Source organism: Schistocerca cancellata, chromosome 2 (assembly GCF_023864275.1).
Source record: "Schistocerca cancellata isolate TAMUIC-IGC-003103 chromosome 2, iqSchCanc2.1, whole genome shotgun sequence".
In the NCBI taxonomy this organism is placed as follows: domain Eukaryota; kingdom Metazoa; phylum Arthropoda; class Insecta; order Orthoptera; family Acrididae; genus Schistocerca; species Schistocerca cancellata.
Genome location: NC_064627.1, coordinates 5,114,953 through 5,136,467, shown reverse-complemented (window position 1 = coordinate 5,136,467; position 21,515 = coordinate 5,114,953). Strand labels below are relative to the sequence as shown.

Sequence of the window (21,515 nt, the reverse complement as noted above, 5' to 3'; positions counted from 1 at the left end):
GTAATTAACTCAGTTTGAGGGAGAATGTGCTAACCAAGTTTGCCAAGAAGACTTTGAAAACGACAAAACAGTACGAATCGGCAGGTGATTTCTGAAATACGTCACCGCCTATTGTTGTGTAGGAGTGTAGAGTTCCAAATTTGATTTGTAACCACGAATGTATTCCTTAGTCGTCTCGTCTCGTCCCGCAGACGTTTGTCGTGCTTGCGCTGTCATATGGACCACGACCCGAGCGGCAGCGAGCGGCAGTCGAGCAAAGTCGGGACAAGTCGGGACGGGGACAGGGACAGGGATAGGAATGGTGCGAATGCACTGCAAACTACGCAGACACCTGGTGTGAGGCGAGGCGTGGCGAGGCGAGGCGAGGAAGCCCACATCGCTACCAGTGGCGCCCTCCAGCACGACACTGCCACACCCCGCACAGGCGCTCCGCTGAACACCAGGGACAAGATGCGTCCTCCGCTAGTGTCGAAGGCTGCACGCGCCCAGCGAATGACAGGGGGTGCAACGAGCAGCAGTGCGTCTCACACACGCGGCGGTGCGCCCGCCAATTCGGCCGTCGCTCTGCTGGGACGCCGGGCGCGCCTCCCCGCGCCGTCCTCGAGGAACTGGCGGTTGCGGAAGGAAGCGCTTTCGTCAAATGCGGCCGAAAACTAACATTTTGTGTGTTGGGAGAAAAGCCGAACGCGAATTCTGCCGTGCTCCTACATTAGATGAGCGCCAACGGCCATACCATGATGAATACACCGGTTCTCGTCCGATCACCGTAGTTAAGCATCATCGGGCCCGGCTAGTACTTGGATGGGTGACCGCCTGGGAAACCCGGGTGCTGTTGGCTCCCTTCCTTTTGTTTTTTTGTTATGTCGCCAGCCCAATTTTCAAACTACGTTTCTGTTGTGACAAAGATGCTTCCTTAAGCCTTTTAATCTACTGTAATGGTACGAAAATGCAGTAATTAACTCAGTTTGAGGGAGAATGTGCTAACCAAGTTTGCCAAGAAGACTTTGAAAACGACAAAACAGTACGAATCGGCAGGTGATTTCTGAAATACGTCACCGCCTATTGTTGTGTAGGAGTGTAGAGTTCCAAATTTGATTTGTAACCACGAATGTATTCCTTAGTCGTCTCGTCTCGTCCCGCAGACGTTTGTCGTGCTTGCGCTGTCATATGGACCACGACCCGAGCGGCAGCGAGCGGCAGTCGAGCAAAGTCGGGACAAGTCGGGACGGGGACAGGGACAGGGATAGGAATGGTGCGAATGCACTGCAAACTACGCAGACACCTGGTGTGAGGCGAGGCGTGGCGAGGCGAGGCGAGGAAGCCCACATCGCTACCAGTGGCGCCCTCCAGCACGACACTGCCACACCCCGCACAGGCGCTCCGCTGAACACCAGGGACAAGATGCGTCCTCCGCTAGTGTCGAAGGCTGCACGCGCCCAGCGAATGACAGGGGGTGCAACGAGCAGCAGTGCGTCTCACACACGCGGCGGTGCGCCCGCCAATTCGGCCGTCGCTCTGCTGGGACGCCGGGCGCGCCTCCCCGCGCCGTCCTCGAGGAACTGGCGGTTGCGGAAGGAAGCGCTTTCGTCAAATGCGGCCGAAAACTAACATTTTGTGTGTTGGGAGAAAAGCCGAACGCGAATTCTGCCGTGCTCCTACATTAGATGAGCGCCAACGGCCATACCATGATGAATACACCGGTTCTCGTCCGATCACCGTAGTTAAGCATCATCGGGCCCGGCTAGTACTTGGATGGGTGACCGCCTGGGAAACCCGGGTGCTGTTGGCTCCCTTCCTTTTGTTTTTTTGTTATGTCGCCAGCCCAATTTTCAAACTACGTTTCTGTTGTGACAAAGATGCTTCCTTAAGCCTTTTAAACTACTGTAATGGTACGAAAATGCAGTAATTAACTCAGTTTGAGGGAGAATGTGCTAACCAAGTTTGCCAAGAAGACTTTGAAAACGACAAAACAGTACGAATCGGCAGGTGATTTCTGAAATACGTCACCGCCTATTGTTGTGTAGGAGTGTAGAGTTCCAAATTTGATTTGTAACCACGAATGTATTCCTTAGTCGTCTCGTCTCGTCCCGCAGACGTTTGTCGTGCTTGCGCTGTCATATGGACCACGACCCGAGCGGCAGCGAGCGGCAGTCGAGCAAAGTCGGGACAAGTCGGGACGGGGACAGGGACAGGGATAGGAATGGTGCGAATGCACTGCAAACTACGCAGACACCTGGTGTGAGGCGAGGCGTGGCGAGGCGAGGCGAGGAAGCCCACATCGCTACCAGTGGCGCCCTCCAGCACGACACTGCCACACCCCGCACAGGCGCTCCGCTGAACACCAGGGACAAGATGCGTCCTCCGCTAGTGTCGAAGGCTGAAAGCGCCCAGCGAATGACAGGGGGTGCAACGAGCAGCAGTGCGTCTCACACACGCGGCGGTGCGCCCGCCAATTCGGCCGTCGCTCTGCTGGGACGCCGGGCGCGCCTCCCCGCGCCGTCCTCGAGGAACTGGCGGTTGCGGAAGGAAGCGCTTTCGTCAAATGCGGCCGAAAACTAACATTTTGTGTGTTGGGAGAAAAGCCGAACGCGAATTCTGCCGTGCTCCTACATTAGATGAGCGCCAACGGCCATACCATGATGAATACACCGGTTCTCGTCCGATCACCGTAGTTAAGCATCATCGGGCCCGGCTAGTACTTGGATGGGTGACCGCCTGGGAAACCCGGGTGCTGTTGGCTCCCTTCCTTTTGTTTTTTTGTTATGTCGCCAGCCCAATTTTCAAACTACGTTTCTGTTGTGACAAAGATGCTTCCTTAAGCCTTTTAAACTACTGTAATGGTACGAAAATGCAGTAATTAACTCAGTTTGAGGGAGAATGTGCTAACCAAGTTTGCCAAGAAGACTTTGAAAACGACAAAACAGTACGAATCGGCAGGTGATTTCTGAAATACGTCACCGCCTATTGTTGTGTAGAAGTGTAGAGTTCCAAATTTGATTTGTAACCTCGAATGTATTCCTTAGTCGTCTCGTCTCGTCCCGCAGACGTTTGTCGTGCTTGCGCTGTCATATGGACCACGACCCGAGCGGCAGCGAGCGGCAGTCGAGCAAAGTCGGGACAAGTCGGGACGGGGACAGGGACAGGGATAGGAATGGTGCGAATGCACTGCAAACTACGCAGACACCTGGTGTGAGGCGAGGCGAGGCGAGGCGAGGAAGCCCACATCGCTACCAGTGGCGCCCTCCAGCACGACACTGCCACACCCCGCACAGGCCCTCCGCTGAACACCAGGGACAAGATGCGTCCTCCGCTAGTGTCGAAGGCTGCACGCGCCCAGCGAATGACAGGGGGTGCAACGAGCAGCAGTGCGTCTCACACACGCGGCGGTGCGCCCGCCAATTCGGCCGTCGCTCTGCTGGGACGCCGGGCGCGCCTCCCCGCGCCGTCCTCGAGGAACTGGCGGTTGCGGAAGGAAGCGCTTTCGTCAAATGCGGCCGAAAACTAACATTTTGTGTGTTGGGAGAAAAGCCGAACGCGAATTCTGCCGTGCTCCTACATTAGATGAGCGCCAACGGCCATACCATGATGAATACACCGGTTCTCGTCCGATCACCGTAGTTAAGCATCATCGGGCCCGGCTAGTACTTGGATGGGTGACCGCCTGGGAAACCCGGGTGCTGTTGGCTCCCTTCCTTTTGTTTTTTTGTTATGTCGCCAGCCCAATTTTCAAACTACGTTTCTGTTGTGACAAAGATGCTTCCTTAAGCCTTTTAAACTACTGTAATGGTACGAAAATGCAGTAATTAACTCAGTTTGAGGGAGAATGTGCTAACCAAGTTTGCCAAGAAGACTTTGAAAACGACAAAACAGTACGAATCGGCAGGTGATTTCTGAAATACGTCACCGCCTATTGTTGTGTAGGAGTGTAGAGTTCCAAATTTGATTTGTAACCACGAATGTATTCCTTAGTCGTCTCGTCTCGTCCCGCAGACGTTTGTCGTGCTTGCGCTGTCATATGGACCACGACCCGAGCGGCAGCGAGCGGCAGTCGAGCAAAGTCGGGACAAGTCGGGACGGGGACAGGGACAGGGATAGGAATGGTGCGAATGCACTGCAAACTACGCAGACACCTGGTGTGAGGCGAGGCGTGGCGAGGCGAGGCGAGGAAGCCCACATCGCTACCAGTGGCGCCCTCCAGCACGACACTGCCACACCCCGCACAGGCGCTCCGCTGAACACCAGGGACAAGATGCGTCCTCCGCTAGTGTCGAAGGCTGCACGCGCCCAGCGAATGACAGGGGGTGCAACGAGCAGCAGTGCGTCTCACACACGCGGCGGTGCGCCCGCCAATTCGGCCGTCGCTCTGCTGGGACGCAGGGCGCGCCTCCCCGCGCCGTCCTCGAGGAACTGGCGGTTGCGGAAGGAAGCGCTTTCGTCAAATGCGGCCGAAAACTAACATTTTGTGTGTTGGGAGAAAAGCCGAACGCGAATTCTGCCGTGCTCCTACATTAGATGAGCGCCAACGGCCATACCATGATGAATACACCGGTTCTCGTCCGATCACCGTAGTTAAGCATCATCGGGCCCGGCTAGTACTTGGATGGGTGACCGCCTGGGAAACCCGGGTGCTGTTGGCTCCCTTCCTTTTGTTTTTTTGTTATGTCGCCAGCCCAATTTTCAAACTACGTTTCTGTTGTGACAAAGATGCTTCCTTAAGCCTTTTAATCTACTGTAATGGTACGAAAATGCAGTAATTAACTCAGTTTGAGGGAGAATGTGCTAACCAAGTTTGCCAAGAAGACTTTGAAAACGACAAAACAGTACGAATCGGCAGGTGATTTCTGAAATACGTCACCGCCTATTGTTGTGTAGGAGTGTAGAGTTCCAAATTTGATTTGTAACCACGAATGTATTCCTTAGTCGTCTCGTCTCGTCCCGCAGACGTTTGTCGTGCTTGCGCTGTCATATGGACCACGACCCGAGCGGCAGCGAGCGGCAGTCGAGCAAAGTCGGGACAAGTCGGGACGGGGACAGGGACAGGGATAGGAATGGTGCGAATGCACTGCAAACTACGCAGACACCTGGTGTGAGGCGAGGCGTGGCGAGGCGAGGCGAGGAAGCCCACATCGCTACCAGTGGCGCCCTCCAGCACGACACTGCCACACCCCGCACAGGCGCTCCGCTGAACACCAGGGACAAGATGCGTCCTCCGCTAGTGTCGAAGGCTGCACGCGCCCAGCGAATGACAGGGGGTGCAACGAGCAGCAGTGCGTCTCACACACGCGGCGGTGCGCCCGCCAATTCGGCCGTCGCTCTGCTGGGACGCCGGGCGCGCCTCCCCGCGCCGTCCTCGAGGAACTGGCGGTTGCGGAAGGAAGCGCTTTCGTCAAATGCGGCCGAAAACTAACATTTTGTGTGTTGGGAGAAAAGCCGAACGCGAATTCTGCCGTGCTCCTACATTAGATGAGCGCCAACGGCCATACCATGATGAATACACCGGTTCTCGTCCGATCACCGTAGTTAAGCATCATCGGGCCCGGCTAGTACTTGGATGGGTGACCGCCTGGGAAACCCGGGTGCTGTTGGCTCCCTTCCTTTTGTTTTTTTGTTATGTCGCCAGCCCAATTTTCAAACTACGTTTCTGTTGTGACAAAGATGCTTCCTTAAGCCTTTTAATCTACTGTAATGGTACGAAAATGCAGTAATTAACTCAGTTTGAGGGAGAATGTGCTAACCAAGTTTGCCAAGAAGACTTTGAAAACGACAAAACAGTACGAATCGGCAGGTGATTTCTGAAATACGTCACCGCCTATTGTTGTGTAGGAGTGTAGAGTTCCAAATTTGATTTGTAACCACGAATGTATTCCTTAGTCGTCTCGTCTCGTCCCGCAGACGTTTGTCGTGCTTGCGCTGTCATATGGACCACGACCCGAGCGGCAGCGAGCGGCAGTCGAGCAAAGTCGGGACAAGTCGGGACGGGGACAGGGACAGGGATAGGAATGGTGCGAATGCACTGCAAACTACGCAGACACCTGGTGTGAGGCGAGGCGTGGCGAGGCGAGGCGAGGAAGCCCACATCGCTACCAGTGGCGCCCTCCAGCACGACACTGCCACACCCCGCACAGGCGCTCCGCTGAACACCAGGGACAAGATGCGTCCTCCGCTAGTGTCGAAGGCTGAAAGCGCCCAGCGAATGACAGGGGGTGCAACGAGCAGCAGTGCGTCTCACACACGCGGCGGTGCGCCCGCCAATTCGGCCGTCGCTCTGCTGGGACGCCGGGCGCGCCTCCCCGCGCCGTCCTCGAGGAACTGGCGGTTGCGGAAGGAAGCGCTTTCGTCAAATGCGGCCGAAAACTAACATTTTGTGTGTTGGGAGAAAAGCCGAACGCGAATTCTGCCGTGCTCCTACATTAGATGAGCGCCAACGGCCATACCATGATGAATACACCGGTTCTCGTCCGATCACCGTAGTTAAGCATCATCGGGCCCGGCTAGTACTTGGATGGGTGACCGCCTGGGAAACCCGGGTGCTGTTGGCTCCCTTCCTTTTGTTTTTTTGTTATGTCGCCAGCCCAATTTTCAAACTACGTTTCTGTTGTGACAAAGATGCTTCCTTAAGCCTTTTAAACTACTGTAATGGTACGAAAATGCAGTAATTAACTCAGTTTGAGGGAGAATGTGCTAACCAAGTTTGCCAAGAAGACTTTGAAAACGACAAAACAGTACGAATCGGCAGGTGATTTCTGAAATACGTCACCGCCTATTGTTGTGTAGAAGTGTAGAGTTCCAAATTTGATTTGTAACCTCGAATGTATTCCTTAGTCGTCTCGTCTCGTCCCGCAGACGTTTGTCGTGCTTGCGCTGTCATATGGACCACGACCCGAGCGGCAGCGAGCGGCAGTCGAGCAAAGTCGGGACAAGTCGGGACGGGGACAGGGACAGGGATAGGAATGGTGCGAATGCACTGCAAACTACGCAGACACCTGGTGTGAGGCGAGGCGAGGCGAGGCGAGGAAGCCCACATCGCTACCAGTGGCGCCCTCCAGCACGACACTGCCACACCCCGCACAGGCCCTCCGCTGAACACCAGGGACAAGATGCGTCCTCCGCTAGTGTCGAAGGCTGCACGCGCCCAGCGAATGACAGGGGGTGCAACGAGCAGCAGTGCGTCTCACACACGCGGCGGTGCGCCCGCCAATTCGGCCGTCGCTCTGCTGGGACGCCGGGCGCGCCTCCCCGCGCCGTCCTCGAGGAACTGGCGGTTGCGGAAGGAAGCGCTTTCGTCAAATGCGGCCGAAAACTAACATTTTGTGTGTTGGGAGAAAAGCCGAACGCGAATTCTGCCGTGCTCCTACATTAGATGAGCGCCAACGGCCATACCATGATGAATACACCGGTTCTCGTCCGATCACCGTAGTTAAGCATCATCGGGCCCGGCTAGTACTTGGATGGGTGACCGCCTGGGAAACCCGGGTGCTGTTGGCTCCCTTCCTTTTGTTTTTTTGTTATGTCGCCAGCCCAATTTTCAAACTACGTTTCTGTTGTGACAAAGATGCTTCCTTAAGCCTTTTAAACTACTGTAATGGTACGAAAATGCAGTAATTAACTCAGTTTGAGGGAGAATGTGCTAACCAAGTTTGCCAAGAAGACTTTGAAAACGACAAAACAGTACGAATCGGCAGGTGATTTCTGAAATACGTCACCGCCTATTGTTGTGTAGGAGTGTAGAGTTCCAAATTTGATTTGTAACCACGAATGTATTCCTTAGTCGTCTCGTCTCGTCCCGCAGACGTTTGTCGTGCTTGCGCTGTCATATGGACCACGACCCGAGCGGCAGCGAGCGGCAGTCGAGCAAAGTCGGGACAAGTCGGGACGGGGACAGGGACAGGGATAGGAATGGTGCGAATGCACTGCAAACTACGCAGACACCTGGTGTGAGGCGAGGCGTGGCGAGGCGAGGCGAGGAAGCCCACATCGCTACCAGTGGCGCCCTCCAGCACGACACTGCCACACCCCGCACAGGCGCTCCGCTGAACACCAGGGACAAGATGCGTCCTCCGCTAGTGTCGAAGGCTGCACGCGCCCAGCGAATGACAGGGGGTGCAACGAGCAGCAGTGCGTCTCACACACGCGGCGGTGCGCCCGCCAATTCGGCCGTCGCTCTGCTGGGACGCAGGGCGCGCCTCCCCGCGCCGTCCTCGAGGAACTGGCGGTTGCGGAAGGAAGCGCTTTCGTCAAATGCGGCCGAAAACTAACATTTTGTGTGTTGGGAGAAAAGCCGAACGCGAATTCTGCCGTGCTCCTACATTAGATGAGCGCCAACGGCCATACCATGATGAATACACCGGTTCTCGTCCGATCACCGTAGTTAAGCATCATCGGGCCCGGCTAGTACTTGGATGGGTGACCGCCTGGGAAACCCGGGTGCTGTTGGCTCCCTTCCTTTTGTTTTTTTGTTATGTCGCCAGCCCAATTTTCAAACTACGTTTCTGTTGTGACAAAGATGCTTCCTTAAGCCTTTTAATCTACTGTAATGGTACGAAAATGCAGTAATTAACTCAGTTTGAGGGAGAATGTGCTAACCAAGTTTGCCAAGAAGACTTTGAAAACGACAAAACAGTACGAATCGGCAGGTGATTTCTGAAATACGTCACCGCCTATTGTTGTGTAGGAGTGTAGAGTTCCAAATTTGATTTGTAACCACGAATGTATTCCTTAGTCGTCTCGTCTCGTCCCGCAGACGTTTGTCGTGCTTGCGCTGTCATATGGACCACGACCCGAGCGGCAGCGAGCGGCAGTCGAGCAAAGTCGGGACAAGTCGGGACGGGGACAGGGACAGGGATAGGAATGGTGCGAATGCACTGCAAACTACGCAGACACCTGGTGTGAGGCGAGGCGTGGCGAGGCGAGGCGAGGAAGCCCACATCGCTACCAGTGGCGCCCTCCAGCACGACACTGCCACACCCCGCACAGGCGCTCCGCTGAACACCAGGGACAAGATGCGTCCTCCGCTAGTGTCGAAGGCTGCACGCGCCCAGCGAATGACAGGGGGTGCAACGAGCAGCAGTGCGTCTCACACACGCGGCGGTGCGCCCGCCAATTCGGCCGTCGCTCTGCTGGGACGCCGGGCGCGCCTCCCCGCGCCGTCCTCGAGGAACTGGCGGTTGCGGAAGGAAGCGCTTTCGTCAAATGCGGCCGAAAACTAACATTTTGTGTGTTGGGAGAAAAGCCGAACGCGAATTCTGCCGTGCTCCTACATTAGATGAGCGCCAACGGCCATACCATGATGAATACACCGGTTCTCGTCCGATCACCGTAGTTAAGCATCATCGGGCCCGGCTAGTACTTGGATGGGTGACCGCCTGGGAAACCCGGGTGCTGTTGGCTCCCTTCCTTTTGTTTTTTTGTTATGTCGCCAGCCCAATTTTCAAACTACGTTTCTGTTGTGACAAAGATGCTTCCTTAAGCCTTTTAATCTACTGTAATGGTACGAAAATGCAGTAATTAACTCAGTTTGAGGGAGAATGTGCTAACCAAGTTTGCCAAGAAGACTTTGAAAACGACAAAACAGTACGAATCGGCAGGTGATTTCTGAAATACGTCACCGCCTATTGTTGTGTAGGAGTGTAGAGTTCCAAATTTGATTTGTAACCACGAATGTATTCCTTAGTCGTCTCGTCTCGTCCCGCAGACGTTTGTCGTGCTTGCGCTGTCATATGGACCACGACCCGAGCGGCAGCGAGCGGCAGTCGAGCAAAGTCGGGACAAGTCGGGACGGGGACAGGGACAGGGATAGGAATGGTGCGAATGCACTGCAAACTACGCAGACACCTGGTGTGAGGCGAGGCGTGGCGAGGCGAGGCGAGGAAGCCCACATCGCTACCAGTGGCGCCCTCCAGCACGACACTGCCACACCCCGCACAGGCGCTCCGCTGAACACCAGGGACAAGATGCGTCCTCCGCTAGTGTCGAAGGCTGCACGCGCCCAGCGAATGACAGGGGGTGCAACGAGCAGCAGTGCGTCTCACACACGCGGCGGTGCGCCCGCCAATTCGGCCGTCGCTCTGCTGGGACGCCGGGCGCGCCTCCCCGCGCCGTCCTCGAGGAACTGGCGGTTGCGGAAGGAAGCGCTTTCGTCAAATGCGGCCGAAAACTAACATTTTGTGTGTTGGGAGAAAAGCCGAACGCGAATTCTGCCGTGCTCCTACATTAGATGAGCGCCAACGGCCATACCATGATGAATACACCGGTTCTCGTCCGATCACCGTAGTTAAGCATCATCGGGCCCGGCTAGTACTTGGATGGGTGACCGCCTGGGAAACCCGGGTGCTGTTGGCTCCCTTCCTTTTGTTTTTTTGTTATGTCGCCAGCCCAATTTTCAAACTACGTTTCTGTTGTGACAAAGATGCTTCCTTAAGCCTTTTAAACTACTGTAATGGTACGAAAATGCAGTAATTAACTCAGTTTGAGGGAGAATGTGCTAACCAAGTTTGCCAAGAAGACTTTGAAAACGACAAAACAGTACGAATCGGCAGGTGATTTCTGAAATACGTCACCGCCTATTGTTGTGTAGGAGTGTAGAGTTCCAAATTTGATTTGTAACCACGAATGTATTCCTTAGTCGTCTCGTCTCGTCCCGCAGACGTTTGTCGTGCTTGCGCTGTCATATGGACCACGACCCGAGCGGCAGCGAGCGGCAGTCGAGCAAAGTCGGGACAAGTCGGGACGGGGACAGGGACAGGGATAGGAATGGTGCGAATGCACTGCAAACTACGCAGACACCTGGTGTGAGGCGAGACGTGGCGAGGCGAGGCGAGGAAGCCCACATCGCTACCAGTGGCGCCCTCCAGCACGACACTGCCACACCCCGCACAGGCGCTCCGCTGAACACCAGGGACAAGATGCGTCCTCCGCTAGTGTCGAAGGCTGCACGCGCCCAGCGAATGACAGGGGGTGCAACGAGCAGCAGTGCGTCTCACACACGCGGCGGTGCGCCCGCCAATTCGGCCGTCGCTCTGCTGGGACGCCGGGCGCGCCTCCCCGCGCCGTCCTCGAGGAACTGGCGGTTGCGGAAGGAAGCGCTTTCGTCAAATGCGGCCGAAAACTAACATTTTGTGTGTTGGGAGAAAAGCCGAACGCGAATTCTGCCGTGCTCCTACATTAGATGAGCGCCAACGGCCATACCATGATGAATACACCGGTTCTCGTCCGATCACCGTAGTTAAGCATCATCGGGCCCGGCTAGTACTTGGATGGGTGACCGCCTGGGAAACCCGGGTGCTGTTGGCTCCCTTCCTTTTGTTTTTTTGTTATGTCGCCAGCCCAATTTTCAAACTACGTTTCTGTTGTGACAAAGATGCTTCCTTAAGCCTTTTAAACTACTGTAATGGTACGAAAATGCAGTAATTAACTCAGTTTGAGGGAGAATGTGCTAACCAAGTTTGCCAAGAAGACTTTGAAAACGACAAAACAGTACGAATCGGCAGGTGATTTCTGAAATACGTCACCGCCTATTGTTGTGTAGGAGTGTAGAGTTCCAAATTTGATTTGTAACCACGAATGTATTCCTTAGTCGTCTCGTCTCGTCCCGCAGACGTTTGTCGTGCTTGCGCTGTCATATGGACCACGACCCGAGCGGCAGCGAGCGGCAGTCGAGCAAAGTCGGGACAAGTCGGGACGGGGACAGGGACAGGGATAGGAATGGTGCGAATGCACTGCAAACTACGCAGACACCTGGTGTGAGGCGAGACGTGGCGAGGCGAGGCGAGGAAGCCCACATCGCTACCAGTGGCGCCCTCCAGCACGACACTGCCACACCCCGCACAGGCGCTCCGCTGAACACCAGGGACAAGATGCGTCCTCCGCTAGTGTCGAAGGCTGCACGCGCCCAGCGAATGACAGGGGGTGCAACGAGCAGCAGTGCGTCTCACACACGCGGCGGTGCGCCCGCCAATTCGGCCGTCGCTCTGCTGGGACGCCGGGCGCGCCTCCCCGCGCCGTCCTCGAGGAACTGGCGGTTGCGGAAGGAAGCGCTTTCGTCAAATGCGGCCGAAAACTAACATTTTGTGTGTTGGGAGAAAAGCCGAACGCGAATTCTGCCGTGCTCCTACATTAGATGAGCGCCAACGGCCATACCATGATGAATACACCGGTTCTCGTCCGATCACCGTAGTTAAGCATCATCGGGCCCGGCTAGTACTTGGATGGGTGACCGCCTGGGAAACCCGGGTGCTGTTGGCTCCCTTCCTTTTGTTTTTTTGTTATGTCGCCAGCCCAATTTTCAAACTACGTTTCTGTTGTGACAAAGATGCTTCCTTAAGCCTTTTAAACTACTGTAATGGTACGAAAATGCAGTAATTAACTCAGTTTGAGGGAGAATGTGCTAACCAAGTTTGCCAAGAAGACTTTGAAAACGACAAAACAGTACGAATCGGCAGGTGATTTCTGAAATACGTCACCGCCTATTGTTGTGTAGGAGTGTAGAGTTCCAAATTTGATTTGTAACCACGAATGTATTCCTTAGTCGTCTCGTCTCGTCCCGCAGACGTTTGTCGTGCTTGCGCTGTCATATGGACCACGACCCGAGCGGCAGCGAGCGGCAGTCGAGCAAAGTCGGGACAAGTCGGGACGGGGACAGGGACAGGGATAGGAATGGTGCGAATGCACTGCAAACTACGCAGACACCTGGTGTGAGGCGAGACGTGGCGAGGCGAGGCGAGGAAGCCCACATCGCTACCAGTGGCGCCCTCCAGCACGACACTGCCACACCCCGCACAGGCGCTCCGCTGAACACCAGGGACAAGATGCGTCCTCCGCTAGTGTCGAAGGCTGCACGCGCCCAGCGAATGACAGGGGGTGCAACGAGCAGCAGTGCGTCTCACACACGCGGCGGTGCGCCCGCCAATTCGGCCGTCGCTCTGCTGGGACGCCGGGCGCGCCTCCCCGCGCCGTCCTCGAGGAACTGGCGGTTGCGGAAGGAAGCGCTTTCGTCAAATGCGGCCGAAAACTAACATTTTGTGTGTTGGGAGAAAAGCCGAACGCGAATTCTGCCGTGCTCCTACATTAGATGAGCGCCAACGGCCATACCATGATGAATACACCGGTTCTCGTCCGATCACCGTAGTTAAGCATCATCGGGCCCGGCTAGTACTTGGATGGGTGACCGCCTGGGAAACCCGGGTGCTGTTGGCTCCCTTCCTTTTGTTTTTTTGTTATGTCGCCAGCCCAATTTTCAAACTACGTTTCTGTTGTGACAAAGATGCTTCCTTAAGCCTTTTAAACTACTGTAATGGTACGAAAATGCAGTAATTAACTCAGTTTGAGGGAGAATGTGCTAACCAAGTTTGCCAAGAAGACTTTGAAAACGACAAAACAGTACGAATCGGCAGGTGATTTCTGAAATACGTCACCGCCTATTGTTGTGTAGGAGTGTAGAGTTCCAAATTTGATTTGTAACCACGAATGTATTCCTTAGTCGTCTCGTCTCGTCCCGCAGACGTTTGTCGTGCTTGCGCTGTCATATGGACCACGACCCGAGCGGCAGCGAGCGGCAGTCGAGCAAAGTCGGGACAAGTCGGGACGGGGACAGGGACAGGGATAGGAATGGTGCGAATGCACTGCAAACTACGCAGACACCTGGTGTGAGGCGAGACGTGGCGAGGCGAGGCGAGGAAGCCCACATCGCTACCAGTGGCGCCCTCCAGCACGACACTGCCACACCCCGCACAGGCGCTCCGCTGAACACCAGGGACAAGATGCGTCCTCCGCTAGTGTCGAAGGCTGCACGCGCCCAGCGAATGACAGGGGGTGCAACGAGCAGCAGTGCGTCTCACACACGCGGCGGTGCGCCCGCCAATTCGGCCGTCGCTCTGCTGGGACGCCGGGCGCGCCTCCCCGCGCCGTCCTCGAGGAACTGGCGGTTGCGGAAGGAAGCGCTTTCGTCAAATGCGGCCGAAAACTAACATTTTGTGTGTTGGGAGAAAAGCCGAACGCGAATTCTGCCGTGCTCCTACATTAGATGAGCGCCAACGGCCATACCATGATGAATACACCGGTTCTCGTCCGATCACCGTAGTTAAGCATCATCGGGCCCGGCTAGTACTTGGATGGGTGACCGCCTGGGAAACCCGGGTGCTGTTGGCTCCCTTCCTTTTGTTTTTTTGTTATGTCGCCAGCCCAATTTTCAAACTACGTTTCTGTTGTGACAAAGATGCTTCCTTAAGCCTTTTAAACTACTGTAATGGTACGAAAATGCAGTAATTAACTCAGTTTGAGGGAGAATGTGCTAACCAAGTTTGCCAAGAAGACTTTGAAAACGACAAAACAGTACGAATCGGCAGGTGATTTCTGAAATACGTCACCGCCTATTGTTGTGTAGGAGTGTAGAGTTCCAAATTTGATTTGTAACCACGAATGTATTCCTTAGTCGTCTCGTCTCGTCCCGCAGACGTTTGTCGTGCTTGCGCTGTCATATGGACCACGACCCGAGCGGCAGCGAGCGGCAGTCGAGCAAAGTCGGGACAAGTCGGGACGGGGACAGGGACAGGGATAGGAATGGTGCGAATGCACTGCAAACTACGCAGACACCTGGTGTGAGGCGAGGCGTGGCGAGGCGAGGCGAGGAAGCCCACATCGCTACCAGTGGCGCCCTCCAGCACGACACTGCCACACCCCGCACAGGCGCTCCGCTGAACACCAGGGACAAGATGCGTCCTCCGCTAGTGTCGAAGGCTGCACGCGCCCAGCGAATGACAGGGGGTGAAACGAGCAGCAGTGCGTCTCACACACGCGGCGGTGCGCCCGCCAATTCGGCCGTCGCTCTGCTGGGACGCCGGGCGCGCCTCCCCGCGCCGTCCTCGAGGAACTGGCGGTTGCGGAAGGAAGCGCTTTCGTCAAATGCGGCCGAAAACTAACATTTTGTGTGTTGGGAGAAAAGCCGAACGCGAATTCTGCCGTGCTCCTACATTAGATGAGCGCCAACGGCGATACCATGATGAATACACCGGTTCTCGTCCGATCACCGTAGTTAAGCATCATCGGGCCCGGCTAGTACTTGGATGGGTGACCGCCTGGGAAACCCGGGTGCTGTTGGCTCCCTTCCTTTTGTTTTTTTGTTATGTCGCCAGCCCAATTTTCAAACTACGTTTCTGTTGTGACAAAGATGCTTCCTTAAGCCTTTTAAACTACTGTAATGGTACGAAAATGCAGTAATTAACTCAGTTTGAGGGAGAATGTGCTAACCAAGTTTGCCAAGAAGACTTTGAAAACGACAAAACAGTACGAATCGGCAGGTGATTTCTGAAATACGTCACCGCCTATTGTTGTGTAGGAATGTAGAGTTCCAAATTTGATTTGTAACCACGAATTTATTCCTTAGTCGTCTCGTCTCGTCTCGTCTCGTCTCGTCCCGCAGACGTTTTTCGTGCTTGCGCTGTCATATGGACCACGACCCGAGCGGCAGCGAGCGGCAGTCGAGCAAAGTCGGGACAAGTCGGGACGGGGACAGGGACAGGGATAGGAATGGTGCGAATGCACTGCAAACTACGCAGACACCTGGTGTGAGGCGCGGCGAGGCGAGGCGAGGCGAGGCGAGGAAGCCCACATCGCTACCAGTGGGCCCTCCAGCACGACACTGCCACACCCCGCACAGGCCCTCCGCTGAACACCAGGGACAAGATGCGTCCTCCGCTAGTGTCGAAGGCTGAACGCGCCCAGCGAATGACAGGGGGTGCAACGAGCAGCAGTGCGTCTCACACACGCGGCGGTGCGCCCGCCAATTCGGCCGTCACTCTGCTGGGACGCCGGGCGCGCCTCCCCGCGCCGTCCTCGAGGAACTGGCGGTTGCGGAAGGAAGCGCTTTCGTCAAATGCGGCCGAAAACTAACATTTTGTGTGTTGGGAGAAAAGCCGAACGCGAATTCTGCCGTGCTCCTACATTAGATGAGCGCCAACGGCGATACCATGATGAATACACCGGTTCTCGTCCGATCACCGAAGTTAAGCATCATCGGGCCCTGCTAGTACTTGGATGGGTGACCGCCTGGGAAACCCGGGTGCTGTTGGCTCCCTTCCTGTTTTTTTTTTTTTGTTATGTCGCCAGCCCAATTTTCAAACTACCTTTCTGTTGTGACAAAGATGCTTCCTTAAACCGTTTAAACTACTGTAATGGTACGATAATGCAGTAATTAACTCAGTTTGAGGGAGAATGTGCTAACCAAGTTTGCCAAGAAGACTTTGAAAACGACAAAACAGTACGAATTGGCAGGTGATTTCTGAAATACGTCACCGCCTATTGTTGTGTAGGAATGTAGAGTTCCAAATTTGATTTGTAACCACGAATTTATTCCTTAGTCGTCTCGTCTCGTCTCGTCTCGTCTCGTCCCGCAGACGTTTTTCGTGCTTGCGCTGTCATATGGACCACGACCCGAGCGGCAGCGAGCGGCAGTCGAGCAAAGTCGGGACAAGTCGGGACGGGGACAGGGACAGGGATAGGAATGGTGCGAATGCACTGCAAACTACGCAGACACCTGGTGTGAGGCGCGGCGAGGCGAGGCGAGGCGAGGCGAGGAAGCCCACATCGCTACCAGTGGGCCCTCCAGCACGACACTGCCACACCCCGCACAGGCCCTCCGCTGAACACCAGGGACAAGATCCGTCCTCCGCTAGTGTCGAAGGCTGAACGCGCCCAGCGAATGACAGGGGGTGCAACGAGCAGCAGTGCGTCTCACACACGCGGCGGTGCGCCCGCCAATTCGGCCGTCACTCTGCTGGGACGCCGGGCGCGCCTCCCCGCGCCGTCCTCGAGGAACTGGCGGTTGCGGAAGGAAGCGCTTTCGTCAAATGCGGCCGAAAACTAACATTTTGTGTGTTGGGAGAAAAGCCGAACGCGAATTCTGCCGTGCTCCTACATTAGATGAGCGCCAACGGCGATACCATGATGAATACACCGGTTCTCGTCCGATCACCGAAGTTAAGCATCATCGGGCCCTGCTAGTACTTGGATGGGTGACCGCTTGGGAAACCCGGGTGCTGTTGGCTCCCTTCCTGTTTTTTTTTTTTTGTTATGTCGCCAGCCCAATTTTCAAACTACCTTTCTGTTGTGACAAAGATGCTTCCTTAAACCGTTTAAACTACTGTAATGGTACGATAATGCAGTAATTAACTCAGTTTGAGGGAGAATGTGCTAACCAAGTTTGCCAAGAAGACTTTGAAAACGACAAAACAGTACGAATTGGCAGGTGATTTCTGAAATACGTCACCGCCTATTGTTGTGTAGGAATGTAGAGTTCCAAATTTGATTTGTAACCACGAATTTATTCCTTAGTCGTCTCGTCTCGTCTCGTCTCGTCTCGTCCCGCAGACGTTTTTCGTGCTTGCGCTGTCATATGGACCACGACCCGAGCGGCAGCGAGCGGCAGTCGAGCAAAGTCGGGACAAGTCGGGACGGGGACAGGGACAGGGATAGGAATGGTGCGAATGCACTGCAAACTACGCAGACACCTGGTGTGAGGCGCGGCGAGGCGAGGCGAGGCGAGGCGAGGAAGCCCACATCGCTACCAGTGGGCCCTCCAGCACGACACTGCCACACCCCGCACAGGCCCTCCGCTGAACACCAGGGACAAGATGCGTCCTCCGCTAGTGTCGAAGGCTGAACGCGCCCAGCGAATGACAGGGGGTGCAACGAGCAGCAGTGCGTCTCACACACGCGGCGGTGCGCCCGCCAATTCGGCCGTCACTCTGCTGGGACGCCGGGCGCGCCTCCCCGCGCCGTCCTCGAGGAACTGGCGGTTGCGGAAGGAAGCGCTTTCGTCAAATGCGGCCGAAAACTAACATTTTGTGTGTTGGGAGAAAAGCCGAACGCGAATTCTGCCGTGCTCCTACATTAGATGAGCGCCAACGGCGATACCATGATGAATACACCGGTTCTCGTCCGACCACCGAAGTTAAGCATCATCATGCCCGGCTAGTACTTGGATGGGTGACCGCCTGGGTCAACCCGGGTGCTGTTGGCTCCCTTCCCGTTTTTTTTTTTTTTGTTATGTTGCCAGCCCAATTTTCAAACTACGTTTCTGTTGTGACAAAGATGCTTCCTTAAGCCTTTTAAACTACTGTAATGGTACGAAAATGCAGTAATTAACTCAGTTTGAGGGAGAATGTGCTAACCAAGTTTGCCAAGAAGACTTTGAAAACGACAAAACAGTACGAATCGGCAGGTGATTTCTGAAATACGTCACCGCCTATTGTTGTGTAGGAATGTAGAGTTCCAAATTTGATTTGTAACCACGAATTTATTCCTTAGTCGTCTCGTCTCGTCTCGTCTCGTCTCGTCCCGCAGACGTTTTTCGTGCTTGCGCTGTCATATGGACCACGACCCGAGCGGCAGCGAGCGGCAGTCGAGCAAAGTCGGGACAAGTCGGGACGGGGACAGGGACAGGGATAGGAATGGTGCGAATGCACTGCAAACTACGCAGACACCTGGTGTGAGGCGCGGCGAGGCGAGGCGAGGCGAGGCGAGGAAGCCCACATCGCTACCAGTGGGCCCTCCAGCACGACACTGCCACACCCCGCACAGGCCCTCCGCTGAACACCAGGGACAAGATGCGTCCTCCGCTAGTGTCGAAGGCTGAACGCGCCCAGCGAATGACAGGGGGTGCAACGAGCAGCAGTGCGTCTCACACACGCGGCGGTGCGCCCGCCAATTCGGCCGTCACTCTGCTGGGACGCCGGGCGCGCCTCCCCGCGCCGTCCTCGAGGAACTGGCGGTTGCGGAAGGAAGCGCTTTCGTCAAATGCGGCCGAAAACTAACATTTTGTGTGTTGGGAGAAAAGCCGAACGCGAATTCTGCCGTGCTCCTACATTAGATGAGCGCCAACGGCGATACCATGATGAATACACCGGTTCTCGTCCGATCACCGAAGTTAAGCATCATCGGGCCCTGCTAGTACTTGGATGGGTGACCGCCTGGGAAACCCGGGTGCTGTTGGCTCCCTTCCTGTTTTTTTTTTTTTGTTATGTCGCCAGCCCAATTTTCAAACTACCTTTCTGTTGTGACAAAGATGCTTCCTTAAACCGTTTAAACTACTGTAATGGTACGATAATGCAGTAATTAACTCAGTTTGAGGGAGAATGTGCTAACCAAGTTTGCCAAGAAGACTTTGAAAACGACAAAACAGTACGAATTGGCAGGTGATTTCTGAAATACGTCACCGCCTATTGTTGTGTAGGAATGTAGAGTTCCAAATTTGATTTGTAACCACGAATTTATTCCTTAGTCGTCTCGTCTCGTCTCGTCTCGTCTCGTCCCGCAGACGTTTTTCGTGCTTGCGCTGTCATATGGACCACGACCCGAGCGGCAGCGAGCGGCAGTCGAGCAAAGTCGGGACAAGTCGGGACGGGGACAGGGACAGGGATAGGAATGGTGCGAATGCACTGCAAACTACGCAGACACCTGGTGTGAGGCGCGGCGAGGCGAGGCGAGGCGAGGCGAGGAAGCCCACATCGCTACCAGTGGGCCCTCCAGCACGACACTGCCACACCCCGCACAGGCCCTCCGCTGAACACCAGGGACAAGATCCGTCCTCCGCTAGTGTCGAAGGCTGAACGCGCCCAGCGAATGACAGGGGGTGCAACGAGCAGCAGTGCGTCTCACACACGCGGCGGTGCGCCCGCCAATTCGGCCGTCACTCTGCTGGGACGCCGGGCGCGCCTCCCCGCGCCGTCCTCGAGGAACTGGCGGTTGCGGAAGGAAGCGCTTTCGTCAAATGCGGCCGAAAACTAACATTTTGTGTGTTGGGAGAAAAGCCGAACGCGAATTCTGCCGTGCTCCTACATTAGATGAGCGCCAACGGCGATACCATGATGAATACACCGGTTCTCGTCCGATCACCGAAGTTAAGCATCATCGGGCCCTGCTAGTACTTGGATGGGTGACCGCCTGGGAAACCCGGGTGCTGTTGGCTCCCTTCCTGTTTTTTTTTTTTTGTTATGTCGCCAGCCCAATTTTCAAACTACCTTTCTGTTGTGACAAAGATGCTTCCTTAAACCGTTTAAACTACTGTAATGGTACGATAATGCAGTAATTAACTCAGTTTGAGGGAGAATGTGCTAACCAAGTTTGCCAAGAAGACTTTGAAAACGACAAAACAGTACGAATTGGCAGGTGATTTCTGAAATACGTCACCGCCTATTGTTGTGTAGGAATGTAGAGTTCCAAATTTGATTTGTAACCACGAATTTATTCCTTAGTCGTCTCGTCTCGTCTCGTCTCGTCTCGTCCCGCAGACGTTTTTCGTGCTTGCGCTGTCATATGGACCACGACCCGAGCGGCAGCGAGCGGCAGTCGAGCAAAGTCGGGACAAGTCGGGACGGGGACAGGGACAGGGATAGGAATGGTGCGAATGCACTGCAAACTACGCAGACACCTGGTGTGAGGCGCGGCGAGGCGAGGCGAGGCGAGGCGAGGAAGCCCACATCGCTACCAGTGGGCCCTCCAGCACGACACTGCCACACCCCGCACAGGCCCTCCGCTGAACACCAGGGACAAGATGCGTCCTCCGCTAGTGTCGAAGGCTGAACGCGCCCAGCGAATGACAGGGGGTGCAACGAGCAGCAGTGCGTCTCACACACGCGGCGGTGCGCCCGCCAATTCGGCCGTCACTCTGCTGGGACGCCGGGCGCGCCTCCCCGCGCCGTCCTCGAGGAACTGGCGGTTGCGGAAGGAAGCGCTTTCGTCAAATGCGGCCGAAAACTAACATTTTGTGTGTTGGGAGAAAAGCCGAACGCGAATTCTGCCGTGCTCCTACATTAGATGAGCGCCAACGGCGATACCATGATGAATACACCGGTTCTCGTCCGACCACCGAAGTTAAGCATCATCATGCCCGGCTAGTACTTGGATGGGTGACCGCCTGGGTCAACCCGGGTGCTGTTGGCTCCCTTCCCGTTTTTTTTTTTTTTGTTATGTTGCCAGCCCAATTTTCAAACTACGTTTCTGTTGTGACAAAGATGCTTCCTTAAGCCTTTTAAACTACTGTAATGGTACGAAAATGCAGTAATTAACTCAGTTTGAGGGAGAATGTGCTAACCAAGTTTGCCAAGAAGACTTTGAAAACGACAAAACAGTACGAATCGGCAGGTGATTTCTGAAATACGTCACCGCCTATTGTTGTGTAGGAATGTAGAGTTCCAAATTTGATTTGTAACCACGAATTTATTCCTTAGTCGTCTCGTCTCGTCTCGTCTCGTCTCGTCCCGCAGACGTTTTTCGTGCTTGCGCTGTCATATGGACCACGACCCGAGCGGCAGCGAGCGGCAGTCGAGCAAAGTCGGGACAAGTCGGGACGGGGACAGGGACAGGGATAGGAATGGTGCGAATGCACTGCAAACTACGCAGACACCTGGTGTGAGGCGCGGCGAGGCGAGGCGAGGCGAGGCGAGGAAGCCCACATCGCTACCAGTGGGCCCTCCAGCACGACACTGCCACACCCCGCACAGGCCCTCCGCTGAACACCAGGGACA

The 21,515-nt window shown here is 55.2% G+C and overlaps 20 non-coding genes and 2 pseudogenes across 20 annotated transcripts; all 22 read left to right on the top strand.

Annotated features, from left to right (window-relative positions):
• The first annotated feature begins 719 nt into the window (after positions 1–719).
• Positions 720–838, top strand: LOC126164107 (5S ribosomal RNA). The gene has a single exon (XR_007535413.1). It is a non-coding gene; the product is annotated as a 5S ribosomal RNA (ribosomal RNA).
• Positions 839–1,670: 832 nt separating this feature from the next.
• On the top strand, positions 1,671–1,789 carry LOC126164096 (5S ribosomal RNA). Its single transcript, XR_007535412.1, has one exon. It is a non-coding gene; the product is annotated as a 5S ribosomal RNA (ribosomal RNA).
• An 832-nt stretch (positions 1,790–2,621) lies between these two features.
• On the top strand, positions 2,622–2,740 carry LOC126164085 (5S ribosomal RNA). Its single transcript, XR_007535411.1, has one exon. It is a non-coding gene; the product is annotated as a 5S ribosomal RNA (ribosomal RNA).
• Positions 2,741–3,567: 827 nt separating this feature from the next.
• On the top strand, positions 3,568–3,686 carry LOC126164073 (5S ribosomal RNA). The gene has a single exon (XR_007535410.1). It is a non-coding gene; the product is annotated as a 5S ribosomal RNA (ribosomal RNA).
• An 832-nt stretch (positions 3,687–4,518) lies between these two features.
• LOC126164062 (5S ribosomal RNA) lies at positions 4,519–4,637 on the top strand. Its single transcript, XR_007535409.1, has one exon. It is a non-coding gene; the product is annotated as a 5S ribosomal RNA (ribosomal RNA).
• An 832-nt stretch (positions 4,638–5,469) lies between these two features.
• Positions 5,470–5,588, top strand: LOC126164049 (5S ribosomal RNA). The gene has a single exon (XR_007535406.1). It is a non-coding gene; the product is annotated as a 5S ribosomal RNA (ribosomal RNA).
• Positions 5,589–6,420: 832 nt separating this feature from the next.
• On the top strand, positions 6,421–6,539 carry LOC126164037 (5S ribosomal RNA). Its single transcript, XR_007535405.1, has one exon. It is a non-coding gene; the product is annotated as a 5S ribosomal RNA (ribosomal RNA).
• An 827-nt stretch (positions 6,540–7,366) lies between these two features.
• Positions 7,367–7,485, top strand: LOC126164024 (5S ribosomal RNA). The gene has a single exon (XR_007535404.1). It is a non-coding gene; the product is annotated as a 5S ribosomal RNA (ribosomal RNA).
• Positions 7,486–8,317: 832 nt separating this feature from the next.
• LOC126164013 (5S ribosomal RNA) lies at positions 8,318–8,436 on the top strand. The gene has a single exon (XR_007535403.1). It is a non-coding gene; the product is annotated as a 5S ribosomal RNA (ribosomal RNA).
• An 832-nt stretch (positions 8,437–9,268) lies between these two features.
• LOC126164001 (5S ribosomal RNA) lies at positions 9,269–9,387 on the top strand. Its single transcript, XR_007535402.1, has one exon. It is a non-coding gene; the product is annotated as a 5S ribosomal RNA (ribosomal RNA).
• An 832-nt stretch (positions 9,388–10,219) lies between these two features.
• Positions 10,220–10,338, top strand: LOC126163990 (5S ribosomal RNA). Its single transcript, XR_007535401.1, has one exon. It is a non-coding gene; the product is annotated as a 5S ribosomal RNA (ribosomal RNA).
• Positions 10,339–11,170: 832 nt separating this feature from the next.
• Positions 11,171–11,289, top strand: LOC126163979 (5S ribosomal RNA). Its single transcript, XR_007535397.1, has one exon. It is a non-coding gene; the product is annotated as a 5S ribosomal RNA (ribosomal RNA).
• Positions 11,290–12,121: 832 nt separating this feature from the next.
• Positions 12,122–12,240, top strand: LOC126163968 (5S ribosomal RNA). Its single transcript, XR_007535387.1, has one exon. It is a non-coding gene; the product is annotated as a 5S ribosomal RNA (ribosomal RNA).
• An 832-nt stretch (positions 12,241–13,072) lies between these two features.
• LOC126163957 (5S ribosomal RNA) lies at positions 13,073–13,191 on the top strand. Its single transcript, XR_007535376.1, has one exon. It is a non-coding gene; the product is annotated as a 5S ribosomal RNA (ribosomal RNA).
• Positions 13,192–14,023: 832 nt separating this feature from the next.
• Positions 14,024–14,142, top strand: LOC126163945 (5S ribosomal RNA). Its single transcript, XR_007535365.1, has one exon. It is a non-coding gene; the product is annotated as a 5S ribosomal RNA (ribosomal RNA).
• An 832-nt stretch (positions 14,143–14,974) lies between these two features.
• LOC126163599 (5S ribosomal RNA) lies at positions 14,975–15,093 on the top strand. Its single transcript, XR_007535274.1, has one exon. It is a non-coding gene; the product is annotated as a 5S ribosomal RNA (ribosomal RNA).
• An 851-nt stretch (positions 15,094–15,944) lies between these two features.
• Positions 15,945–16,063, top strand: LOC126163938 (5S ribosomal RNA). Its single transcript, XR_007535358.1, has one exon. It is a non-coding gene; the product is annotated as a 5S ribosomal RNA (ribosomal RNA).
• Positions 16,064–16,917: 854 nt separating this feature from the next.
• LOC126163948 (5S ribosomal RNA) lies at positions 16,918–17,036 on the top strand. Its single transcript, XR_007535368.1, has one exon. It is a non-coding gene; the product is annotated as a 5S ribosomal RNA (ribosomal RNA).
• Positions 17,037–17,890: 854 nt separating this feature from the next.
• LOC126164086 (5S ribosomal RNA) lies at positions 17,891–18,010 on the top strand (annotated as a pseudogene).
• Positions 18,011–18,865: 855 nt separating this feature from the next.
• On the top strand, positions 18,866–18,984 carry LOC126163937 (5S ribosomal RNA). Its single transcript, XR_007535357.1, has one exon. It is a non-coding gene; the product is annotated as a 5S ribosomal RNA (ribosomal RNA).
• Positions 18,985–19,838: 854 nt separating this feature from the next.
• LOC126163936 (5S ribosomal RNA) lies at positions 19,839–19,957 on the top strand. The gene has a single exon (XR_007535356.1). It is a non-coding gene; the product is annotated as a 5S ribosomal RNA (ribosomal RNA).
• An 854-nt stretch (positions 19,958–20,811) lies between these two features.
• On the top strand, positions 20,812–20,931 carry LOC126164084 (5S ribosomal RNA; annotated as a pseudogene).
• The last annotated feature ends 584 nt before the right edge of the window (positions 20,932–21,515 follow it).